Genomic DNA, 11,823 nt, shown 5'->3' with positions numbered 1-11,823 from the left:
TTTTATCAGTCAAACTTACTATATTTTGTAAACCCTGATCTGTGCTTAGTATCTGAAGTCCAGCCTTTTTGATGGGCTCTCCTGTCCGTTCTGAGAGTCTTGAATGTGGGACTCTTTGGAGTCTTTTGGGTCCATAATTATATCAAAGCCAATAAAGGTAACTCTGTCTTCTTTATCTGAAAGCTATACCTCTTATTGTTTCTAGAACGTCTAAAGGTAATGGAATGTGGCAGGACTCCATTTCTGATTTAATTGGAAATGCTTTTAGCTTTTTACTGTTAAAGCACAATATCGCTTATTTAGTGTAAGATGCAGTCCTGAACTACATAGGTCCTTTAAGTTGCTTGTTTCCCTGATAAGAATGATTGTTGAGCTTTATTAAAGTGCCTTTTTGGCATCTGTTGATATTTTTTTCTGCTTTTATCTTTTAATTTGAAGTGTGCTATAATAGATTTATTACCGTTATATTACCCCTGTCTCCCTGGAATAAGCTTTCATTGATGTACTAAAGTATTATAATATATCTATGAGTTATTTGCAATTATTTTATTTAGCATACTATTAATTAGAATGTTAATGTAATTAACTCTATTCATAACATGCTATCTTTGGCAAAAGTACTGATATTAGAAAACAGGTTATTTCCATAAAAAATATCGTACCATTTCTATCTTTGCCTGTCAGAGTATAAAATATGAGAAGTCTCTTTCCTTGAAAGTTTTATTGAATTCCTGGTGAAATCTGAGTCTGGGGTTTGGGGAGGAGTGAATGCTTTATTTTTATTTTCTATTGTTTCATTTTCCTTAAAAATTTTTTCTTCATTATAAATTTGTTCATGTTTTGCCTAGATCAGTTTTTTTTAAATATGTGGGCAGGAAGAAATGTCTCTTGATTGACAGCTTGAAGTTCACTGATGTCTTATTTTGCCCGTTCTCCTCCTGTAGTTTATATCCACATTTGTTTTCATTTATGGTTTACATGTATAATTTTTCTTGATGAGATTTACCAACCCTGAAAGGATCAGCTCTGGGGCTTATATATCAATTACCCTTTATTCTTTTAATTTTATTTGTCTTTAAACAACAAGTGGATGAAAATATCCTTGGTGTAAAATATTTAAAGAACTCAGGAGTATTCAGAACAAGAAGGGGCCTTTCCCCCCCACTCTTCCCGTCCCCTCACTCCTGACCCACCCCACAACCCAGGGTAATCACAGACGGGGCTGGGGGTGTCTCCCTCCTGCCCTCTTCCCAGGCATTTCCAAGCACAAATGGTATTTCCTAACATAAATTATGGTTTACGCCATAGGAGTTGCTCTGATGGGCTATTTTCACTCAACAATACATTTTAGTGAGCTATTCATTTAATCAGTATTTATTCAGAGATAACTATGTGTCTGTTTCTGTTCCAGGATCTTGGGATACATATGCGAACAGAACAGAGCTCGCTGACCTCAGGGAGCTCACGCTCAGCTCTCCTTCCACGGCAGAGGGTGAGACACCTCATTCTTTCTAATGCATAACTTACTTATTCCCCCACTGCTGTCATTTGAATTTTCCCTCAGGAACTCACTGTTACAGACAAGGCTCCAGTGCATTCCTAGGGCATTCGCTGAGGGCACTGATGAATATTTCCAGAGGATGGTCTCTAAGAAACAAATTTGTTGAGTACAAGGTCAGCATATTGTAGATTTTGACAATGACTCGTTATTTTTTATTTAGGAGAAGTTCTTTTATTTAAAAAATTTTAATTTCCAAATAGTTAGGATTTTTTAACATTATTAGCTTTTTACTTTAATCCATTAGGGTAGAGAACCTTGCCATTTTCGGCAATTTATTTCTTTGTAAAAGGTATGCCAAAGGTCCTCCGGGCATGCCTGGGGCAAGGTAATAACCAGGCTGCTTGTCTCCAAGGGATTCCTTCCAAACCCTTCCGATGGGAGGAGCTTACTTTCTACAAGTGCTTCTCAGTTTCTGGATGCTTCCATTGGAAAGTCCGGGCCGTGCGACCTGTCCACAGAGGAGGATCCTTCCTTCCCTGCACCAGTGACCCGCCGCCGCATTCTTCCATGACGGACATTTACGCTTTTATTGCTGTACATGTTACGCTTTGGGTGAGGAAGCTCTGAGTTAGGCTGGGATGTGGGCAGCCTCCTCCCTTTCTTTTTGTTTTGCCCTGGAAACTGTTCAGGTAAATTGCTCAGGCTGGATTCTAGGCCGAACCACATCCCTCCACAACCTGTGTCCTCTTCCCTTTCATCAGTGGGGGCCTGCAGAACACCCTAGAATCTCTGCAATTTGCATCTGTCTTCGGACATGCTTGTGACCAGTTTTCTTTTGTTTTGTTACTGCTGTTTATTTGCTTGTTTGAATTCAACAAGTCTCTCTTCCCAGAACCTAATAAATAGATTTGTGTTTCTCTTTAAAACTTTTACCACACGGCATTTTGTGTAATTCTTGAAGCCAGGGCCTGGGTCTTCACTGAGCCGTGTGCCCTTTTGATGGTATATAAAGTCGTCATCTATAACGCTGCAAAACGACTTCACATTTCATTACTGGCCCCGTGTGTGTCTACACGATCTTTCATAGATTTATTGTGACCTGTTAATGTCTCAGGCATGTGTGTGATTCTTGCCAAAATATATTTTGTGTTTTACTTTGAGTTGAGGGATGCCACATTGCCTGGTACGTGGAAGCTCAATAAGGGAGAATAGTAAGATCTCTGGGGTGCAGATTGCTTGAATATAAAGCCTGAGTCCACCCCTTACTCCTGAGATCTTGATTTAATTCAACATGTGATAAATAGTCGCTGAGTGCCTACAGTGTGACACGATCATTGTAGGTACTGAGACCAGCGCGAGGTCCCTGCTTCATGGAGCCTGCCCCGCGGGACAGGAGGTGAACGGGAAGAGGGAGGGCGTGAAACTGCAGCAACACTCCAGTGTGTCGGAGGCGGTAAATGTGCGGAGAAATGGAAAGGTGAGTAAGGGGGGCTCAGCGGCAAGCGGCCTGCAGGGTCGCATAGGATGGTCGGAGTGGTACTTGAGCGAGGATCTGAGGGAAGGGAGATTGCTCGGCCATAGGTACGGCCTGGAAAACACGCCCCAGGGGAAGGGAATGCCAGATGCAAAGTCACTCTTATCCTAAACCCAGCGGGAAAACCAGGAAGGGAAAATCAGAAGATTAATGTAACTGGATCTGCATTTATTTAGAAGATCAAATTGTTATATCAGATAAATGAGATTTGAACTGCGAGACAGTCAGGGTGATTTGGTGAGAGATAAAGCAGAGCCATGACTGGGGCGGAGAAATGGGGACGGGCCTGCAGCATGTCCCGGCGACAGCCTTCACCACAGCGTCGGCGCTCGTGGCCAGCAGAGTCCTGAAGCCGAGGACACGGCGGTCCCCCAGCCCCCGGTTTCAGTTGGAGAAAATGGGTGACCGAGGTACCGTTATGCAAGGACAATCCAGACCCCCGGTGATTGCCCGTGAGCTCCCCCTTAACGGGGAGGTGACCCCATTCTAGTTCTATCCCAGTGTGACAAGGGAGATGTGATTTCGGTGTCTCGGCACGTTTTCTGCCCCACAATGTCCAGAGCTGGGGCAGGACCAGTGCGGTCGTTTCGGGGCATTGGCCGCCCCAGGTACGCTGAGCTGGGGACAGCAGAAGCCACCACAAAACAAGGATGGCAGCTTTGCTGGGTGAGCTTCTCAGTCTATCTCTTTACAAGCAGATGCCAAGTTCATTTTGTCTTAAGACTTAATTGCAGAGCTGGTGGTTAAAATATGAATGACCTGTAAGAAAAAAAGAGGAAGAAGAATGTGCCTTATTCAGACCCGACTGGAGGATGCTCCTGACAAACAGGACCTCTGGGGGGCAGAGCGCCTTGATGATGGGCGTGTAGGCTCCCACGCTGCAGGGCGAGCCAGCTGCTGCAGGTAGGACGGAGGAGGATCTGGAGCTTCTGACCCCCGTTGGATGTGGGAGAGGCAGTGGGAAGGGAAGAAGGGCCAGCAAGAAGGCGAAGCGTCGGGCGTGGCACACAGTGGGTCCCCCATGTGGCCAGCTCCCTGCATCTTCGGGAGCACCTGCAGCACCCATGACTTGGAAGTTCCCAAAGGAAGGAGCCAAGCTTCCAGACTGCGTGACACCCACACGACAGAGGAGGCCTGGAGGTGGGGAGCATCTCAAGACAGCAGACATGCCCAGGTCTGAATGCCAGTTCTGTAGGAGTCTCCGTTTTCACCCCAAACTGCAAAAATTCCACAGGCCACGGAATTTCATGGTAGCCAAGAAGGTTAGGTTTGTACCTCTTGCTGTTCCATCTTTTTTATTTTTGAACCATGACGTGAGCCTCTGAAATAGGCTTGCTGGTTTATCAGTTGATTTTTCTACACATTTTTCACAGAAATATTTTATCTGAGAACATCTGTTAATGTCGGGAACACATTTTTTTCCCCCCTAGTACTTGACTTTGCGCTTCCTATAGCTGTCAGATAAGCGTCGTCTCACAGATTCTGTGACATAGCTCAATATTCCTGAACAAACATCCATTATGCTGACGGCTGGAATCGTGTCGCTGAACGCAAAACGTGCCAGCTGTCTCCCTCCCTAACAGACTTCTTAATTACACGGGCTCAATTTTGCTGATATTGCCAGTAATCCGGTTCACTGTCACTCTAGAAATAAAAATGACATCACTAGGCGCCTTCTAAGGCTTTTCTAGTTGGACTGGTTTTTGCAGGTTCCAGATATTAAGATGGAAGGATTCGGAACCACCCCTCGGTCGGGGTGCTTCATCTCCCCACTGTCTCCTGCTATCCCTACAGTGGCACCCGTTTCTGGGAGCTTCCATGGCATTGGTCCCTCCCAACTGAGTTAATTAATTCTATTGTCAAGGTTCTTATTGTTAAAATAGGGTTATAGAGAGGTATTTGAGAGGCTTCATTTCTAGTGCTCAGAGTGTGACAAAAGGGCTTTCAGTGTTTCTCTCTCCAGACTTCTGTAATCCTGCTACTTAAAATCTCAATGACTAGTATATAAATATGGCTACATCTGAGACTTGTGTTTACATCTGTGGTCTTGGCAATTAGTATCATTCTTTTGAGAAAGATCATTGCTATGTTCCCCTCTTTTCTTGCTCTCTAAACAAAGGTTCTATTTAAGATCCAATAATCCTGTTTCTAAAAATTAATCCTGAAAAAATTCAACCAAAAAAAATCTGTGTGCATGAAACATGTCTAGAAAACTCTTTTTCGATACTAATGAAAAGCAATATTATCTAAATATTATTGCTTACAATTATCATCACAAAGGGCACCCAGATTATGATCTTTGTTAATATCCCACTTTGTTTTATGGGTAGTACATCATTTGCCACAATAACGAAGCAATGGAATTTTCCACTGCATATCATACCTGGTAAGACCAGTCACTGGTCACAGGGTTATTCCAGGATGATTAATTAATAATAAATAAGATATCACATTATTTACCATTAAGTACTTTGATGCCCTGCTGATCTAGAACTCCATGCTTATCACCTATTTGTCCCCACTGGGGACCGAACAGATGTCCCCTCTGCACAGCAGGACATGGTTCATATCTGCTTATTACTTACTGGGGCCTATATGCTCCAGATTTGTAATGAACACACAGACTGGCAGACTTTAGTCTCTTCTGTAATAAGAAATAGTCTCAGAGGAGGGTGAGCATGTAATTTCCTAGGCTGGACATCCATGGAGCAGGTACATCTTTCAAGAGGATAGAAGAAAAATGATCCTTTCAAATACATCTCTGCTGGACTATCACTTCCTCAGTACTTCCTGTGCTCTCACCTCCACAGACCCATGAGCAGTGCCAAAGACAGGCTAAAAACAAGGGGTGGAAATTTCCAACCTTGTCGAGCATTTCCCCTCCCAATACATCCTATAGGTGGAGTAAATGCCTAAAGCAATAGAATAGTGGCCAAGAAAGTGAGACAATATGCATCTGTTACAAAGGAGAATTATATTGACTCTTAATAACGTAGACATGGTTTGGGGAAAACATCAGCTGATACAAGCAGGAAATGAACTTCAGTGTCACTGTGTTTGCTAATATAAAAAACAAAAGCTGCATTATTTAGGTACTAATATGGTTTTTTATTTTCTCATGATGGGGTTCAGGATACACCACCCCAAAATATGGCAACTGACACATTGATATTTTAGGCTGAAGGAATCTGAGAAAACAGCAGAAGAGGTAAGGTCACTCTGACCTTCCCGTCCTTCTCCTCTGAAGGTCATGGGCGCTCATGTGAGAAGGGCATTCCCTAGATGGAGGAAAGGAGCATCCTTTTCACCAAAGACAAAGGCAGGCTAAGAAGAATGATAACAAACACTTGCACCAAACCCGCTATGTGCTACACTTAGCTCAGACTCCGTTCCAGCACAGCGTTCCATGGCCGCCTACTCTCCGTCAAAGCCAGCGCAAAGCCACTCAAGTTGAACCATTTCTTTAGATCTTCCTTTCCTTATGATGGGTCCTGGGCATGGAAATCTTACATTAAATAAACTTGTGTATTTTTTCCTATTAACTGGTCTTCGACAGTTTAATTTTCAAACCCGGCCAGGGACCCCAAGAGGTTCAAGGAAAACTTTTTCCCTCCCCTAACTTGTTTAATATTTAGAATGAAAGGGAAACATGATTTGAGATTTGGTTTACAATGTTTTTAAATGTGAGACAGAGCAATGTGAGACAAAATTAAGAAAATAATGGTCATTGAGCTTGAAAGTGAGCACACAGATGTTATCACATTTTCAACTTTGTGGTGTGTTTAAAATTCCCGTAATCAAAAGAAAATAAAAGTAGTGACTCCAGCTGGCTCCAGTTATGAGAATGAAACTAATTCAAAATCAGAATAATCTCGGGCTCAAAGCATAAATCAGAATAGTTCATGATTTTGTTGGCGATGAAAAATGAGACTTACTGAATTCTTTCTCTTTGTTCACATTACTGGTGGTGCCATCGGTTCATGTATTTTAATGCTAGGGACCTTTTTAGTGTTTGCACTGGAAAACGTTAAATTTTTCTTTAGTTTCTTTATATGAATCGAGTTATTCTTCACTTACTGTCTCTTTGACTTTATCAATACATGTAGATAATAAATTTAAATATTACTTAGTTCTAAGGGGATTCTTGGTGGCCTAAGAAATAATCACAAAAATCAGAGAATTACAGATTAAAAAATATTGAGTTTATGGACTCAGAAACAGAGAATAGAGTGGCGGTTGTAGGAGTGAGAGGGTGTGGGGTGCATGAAGGGGGTCAGAGGGCACAAACTTCCACTTATAAGGTGAATCAGTCCTGGGCATCTAATGTACAACGTGGTGACTATAGGTAGCAACACTGTATTATGAACCTGAAAGTTGCTGAGAGAGTAGATCTTAAAACACCATAAAAAGTGGTAACTGTGTGGGGTAATGAATGAACTAACTCACCTTATTGAGGTAATCATTTTGCAATATATACCCAGATCAAATCGTCACACTACTTGAAAACTTCCACAATGTTTCATGTCCATTATATCTTAATAAAGCTGGGGGAAAATTTGGAGATTATAGAAAATGAACAGAAAAGGCTGGTGCTTCCAGATATCTTTGAGAAAGTAACTTGGAGAAAGGACACTATTTGTTTGAGTTTCCTGGTGTCAAAGGCCAAGAGAAGAACACAGATTTTACTCAATAGCTGAAGAGGAAATCAGACACATTTATCTGCGTTTGTAACGAAACTATACCTCTGGTGAAATGTATCTCTAAAGATTATTCTTGGATATTGAGTAACATTAAAAGACAGCATTTCAGCTGCTGTTTTATCTAAGGCAGAGAGGCACAATTTAAATGAAAGCTTCCAGAATTAATTTTCCATGAAGTTTGTAAGCATACTATTAATTAGAAATCAGTAAAAGTGGTTCTGTGGAAGGTTAAGAAAAATATATTCCAGGCATTTTGTTTCCTGAAGATCTAACTGATATGAATAATCTAGAAGAATCATTAAGCCATATGCCCTGAGCTAGGCCATCATGCCAGGGCCTTGGTGAAGTCTGGGCACAGACTGGAGAGACAGGGCTGCCTTCTCTCCAAGGACCCTCTCATGTCCATGCTTTGACCATTGCTCTCCACATTGCTTTCCGGAACAACACCGGGTTTGTTAGACATTCCCAGTGCCCTACCAGAAAGGTTTCGAAGCCGAGCGCTGAGATGTCCTGGTCTAGACAAAGCTCAGTTTGTTTGCCTTTAATACAATGGGTGTGTTTTGAAAGTCCAAGGGGGCATAAAACTGACCATGATACCCCTCTTCCTCCCCTGCTTTTCCCCCCTCAGTGTGATGTCTTTATTATCTCTTTCTCCTCAACATGTCATTTGGGAAATGCTGGACTGTGGTATCTGCTGAAATGAGAGCCAAAACTTTATATAACAAACCCTCACATTCCGTCATTCAGAGCCAAACTGGCACACTCCTAAATTAACAGGGTAGCTCACAGCAGGTGCCTGATTGCCTGATTCATCCTCTCCCGTCCTCCCACTAAGAGACCCATGAAAACACATGCAAAATTGCAAAATTGCAACTGTACCAGAAGCTAAGAATATCAATTAAGGCTTGGCCCCAGACGGGGAGGGGCTTCTGCCAATGGTGGTGCAGATGAGGACAGACTGAGGAACTCTCATTAGCTGATGCACAATGTGGCTTCTGAAACAGAGCTCTGAGGTCAGACAAGAAGGAGCCAGGCCCTTCCCAGAGATGCCAGCCAGTGCCGGGCAATGAGCTCCAGGCAGGACAGGAATTGCATTCTGAGGTGAAGAGGGCCATTTCCTTCTCCCAGCCTCCAATAGGCTAATCTGTATTTTTTAAGGAGTGTACCCGCCAGGGAAGCAAGCTGCAATCCCTGATCATCCAGGAATATTCTTCTCTTCCAGGCAGGAAGGGCCTAGTTGGTCATCTCCCAACACCAGAAATGTGGCTAATGGCCCTCCCTCCAGCTAAGGCTCTGAGAAGGGAGCTCCGTCAGCACCAGTGTGACAGGGAGGGAGTGGTGGGGCAGATGCTAGAGTTTTCTAAAGCTAGCTTCATGTCCTTCCACAGCCAGGTTCTAAATGCAGTGGAAGGGATGTAGTTTCGGTAGATATGAAGTCAGTAAAAAGACATCAAGTGTTAGACAGAGGGTGAAGTATCTTACAACTTAGAGGTAGTGTCACTAAAATTAAAATTAGGGACATGATAAAGGTCTTCCCAGATGCTAGTGTAGTGATCATATTGCAATTTATAGTTGTATCAAACCAGCTTCTTGGATACTTCAAACTTACACACTGTTACAGGTCAATTATATCTCCACTGAAAAAAAATGCCCCTGCGGAAGAAATATATAGGATATGTATCTTCTAAATTATAGTAAGGGGAAAAAAAAAGATAGTTCATAGAACAAAAGACAGAAAAGAGAGAAAAACTCAAGGGTGCACAAAAAGAAGATGGCAAAAGTGAGAGCAAACATAGTTTTTGAGACAATTAACAAAATAGCTGAAATCTCCTTTTCAGAGACTCTAAGCCTGGAAGGAAAAGAAAATTTAAGCGTGTGTTGTTGTGATAAGACTTACCTGAGACAAAAAGACAGAACATGTTTTTTTCAATAAATGGACAAATATATGTTAGCATATGCAGATACTATAAAGCAGGATTTTCAAAAACAATACCAGACAAAATAGCATGCAAGGGAAAAAAGTATTAGACAGGCAAGATTATTTCAGATTGGTTAAGGTACAGTACGATGAAGCTATGATGGCCATAAATCTTTATGTGTCAAATAAAATAGCATTGACATAGGGTTGTGCTCCCTTATGTGCTGTTTCAGTTACCCGGGGTCAACCATCCAGGAATCAGACGATCTCCTTCTGACATGAGGTCAGAAGGTCAGTAGTAGCCACACCCTACATTCCCATGCCTACACCGCTCATCTCCATCTCATCACGTAGGTGTTACCGCTTACATCATCACAAGAAAAGGAAAGGTGAGTATAGTACATTAAGATATTTTGAGAAAGACCACATTCACATACTTTTTGTATGGTATCTTGTTATAACTATTCTATTTTACTATTGCTGTTGTTAATCTCTTACTATGCCTCATTTATAAAGTGAAATTCACTAAAATCATGTATGTATAAGAAAAAACATAGCATATATAGGTTCTCCACAGCTTCATACATCCACTGGGAGTCTTAGAACATATTCCCTGGTGGATAAGGAAAACTACTGTATTTAAAGCAAAGACTACTAAAAATCTAAGAAGAAATTCCCCATAAGAAATTCACTATAATTTGTAGAGGAGATTTTAATATAAACCAAGATAAGGTTTCCTTTGCAAATCAAGGAACGGACAGAAAATTTTAGGAAGCACAGAAGATTTGGATAATAAATTAATATGGCTGATTAAGGATAGTGTGTAAAATGTATATACTCATAACAAATGTACTTTCTTTCAAACATCTATGGGATATTTATAGAAGTGATATTAAACAATGCACAGGGAAACCTTGAATTACAGAAGTGGCCGGACTATACGAACTCTGTGATTAAACTGGAAGTAGTAACTAATATTCAGACAAAACAAAACAAAACAAAACAAAAATAATGGGAAAATTTCAAACACATTTCTAAACACCTTGGATTAGGAAGAAGAGTTTTTATTCCCAGCAAATGCTGAGAGCTGTAAATTTTGGTTGGTGATCCTGACGGACAGAGACCATTCATTGCCATCGACAAGCCAGGATGCCCATCATGAGAATTACGCTCTCTACGCTCTCAGATGGCCCTCGGAAATGCTGAAATGGTAACTTCTGTGCAAAGACAGACAACCCAGCAATATGGTGGGCATGCTCCGGCTTTTGCTAAAAATCAAAAACACAAAGGACATGACCCAATTGTTGACAAATGACTGTGAAATGAACTACAGGTGATTAAAATTTTTCTCTGTTGTGTGTAATTGTTATATTTTGGGCAATGAATATGTAGTTATACAATAAACGAGCAATCCGCATTTTTAAAAGAAAATAATTTAAAATTACAATTACGTCCATAAGGTGCTGGCTCTGATTCGGTTTCTCAGTACCCAGCGGCTTGGCCTGGGAAATCGTGCAAATCAGAGCCTGCTCAGGCAGGTGTGACAGGTCAGGTACACCCAGCTTTCCTCTCAAGGACCTCCTGTTACTTGGGCACCAGTTACTTCATCAGTCGGTGGCTTTGAAGACTCCTTCCTACCTAGCAGGGCAGACAAAATTAATGTCTGGCTTCCAAAATTGAATCTGGACTGAAACCAAATTAACTGGTGAAGATTCACTAACAATAGCCCTCTCCCTGGGAGGCGCCCTGGGGTGAACCTTTGATAGATTCCAAGGCTAGTCTGCCCCCCCTCCATCCACCAAAATGCAAATAACATGGGGCTTCTCTAAGTAAGACAAAAAGGGCGCTTGGCAGACCAGGGCCACCAGTGAGGTGGATGGGGCTGGGGACGTGGGTGCCTCACCGCTCAGGGACTGTGTGCCTTGTGGAAGAGATGGCGCTTTGTCTTAAGGGCACTGAGAACCTACGGAAATTTTTTAAGCAGAGGGGGAAGTGAACAGACTTATGTTTGAAAACTATCAGCACAGCTGCTGTAGAGATAATAAACGGCGAGGAGCTGGGCTGCATGCCTAGTAAGCACTGGGGAGGCAGGGGTTGGAGTGAAGGTGGAGAGAGAGAAAAGTGGATGAATTTAGGAAAGCCAGAGGGCACAGTGGTTCTCTACCAGGGG

General features: G+C 42.1%; 1 long non-coding RNA gene across 1 annotated transcript; it reads left to right on the top strand.

The window, feature by feature from the left end:
- Positions 1-1,409: 1,409 nt before the first annotated feature.
- LOC140844855 (uncharacterized) lies at positions 1,410-10,021 on the top strand. The gene is made up of 3 exons (XR_012123333.1): positions 1,410-1,492; positions 2,842-2,978; positions 9,887-10,021. It is a non-coding gene; the product is annotated as an uncharacterized lncRNA (long non-coding RNA).
- Positions 10,022-11,823: the final 1,802 nt, after the last annotated feature.

The sequence above is a fragment of the Manis javanica genome, chromosome 12, assembly GCF_040802235.1.
Source record: "Manis javanica isolate MJ-LG chromosome 12, MJ_LKY, whole genome shotgun sequence".
Classification (NCBI taxonomy): Eukaryota; Metazoa; Chordata; class Mammalia; order Pholidota; family Manidae; genus Manis; species Manis javanica.
This window is presented reverse-complemented; position numbering and strand designations above follow the sequence as displayed.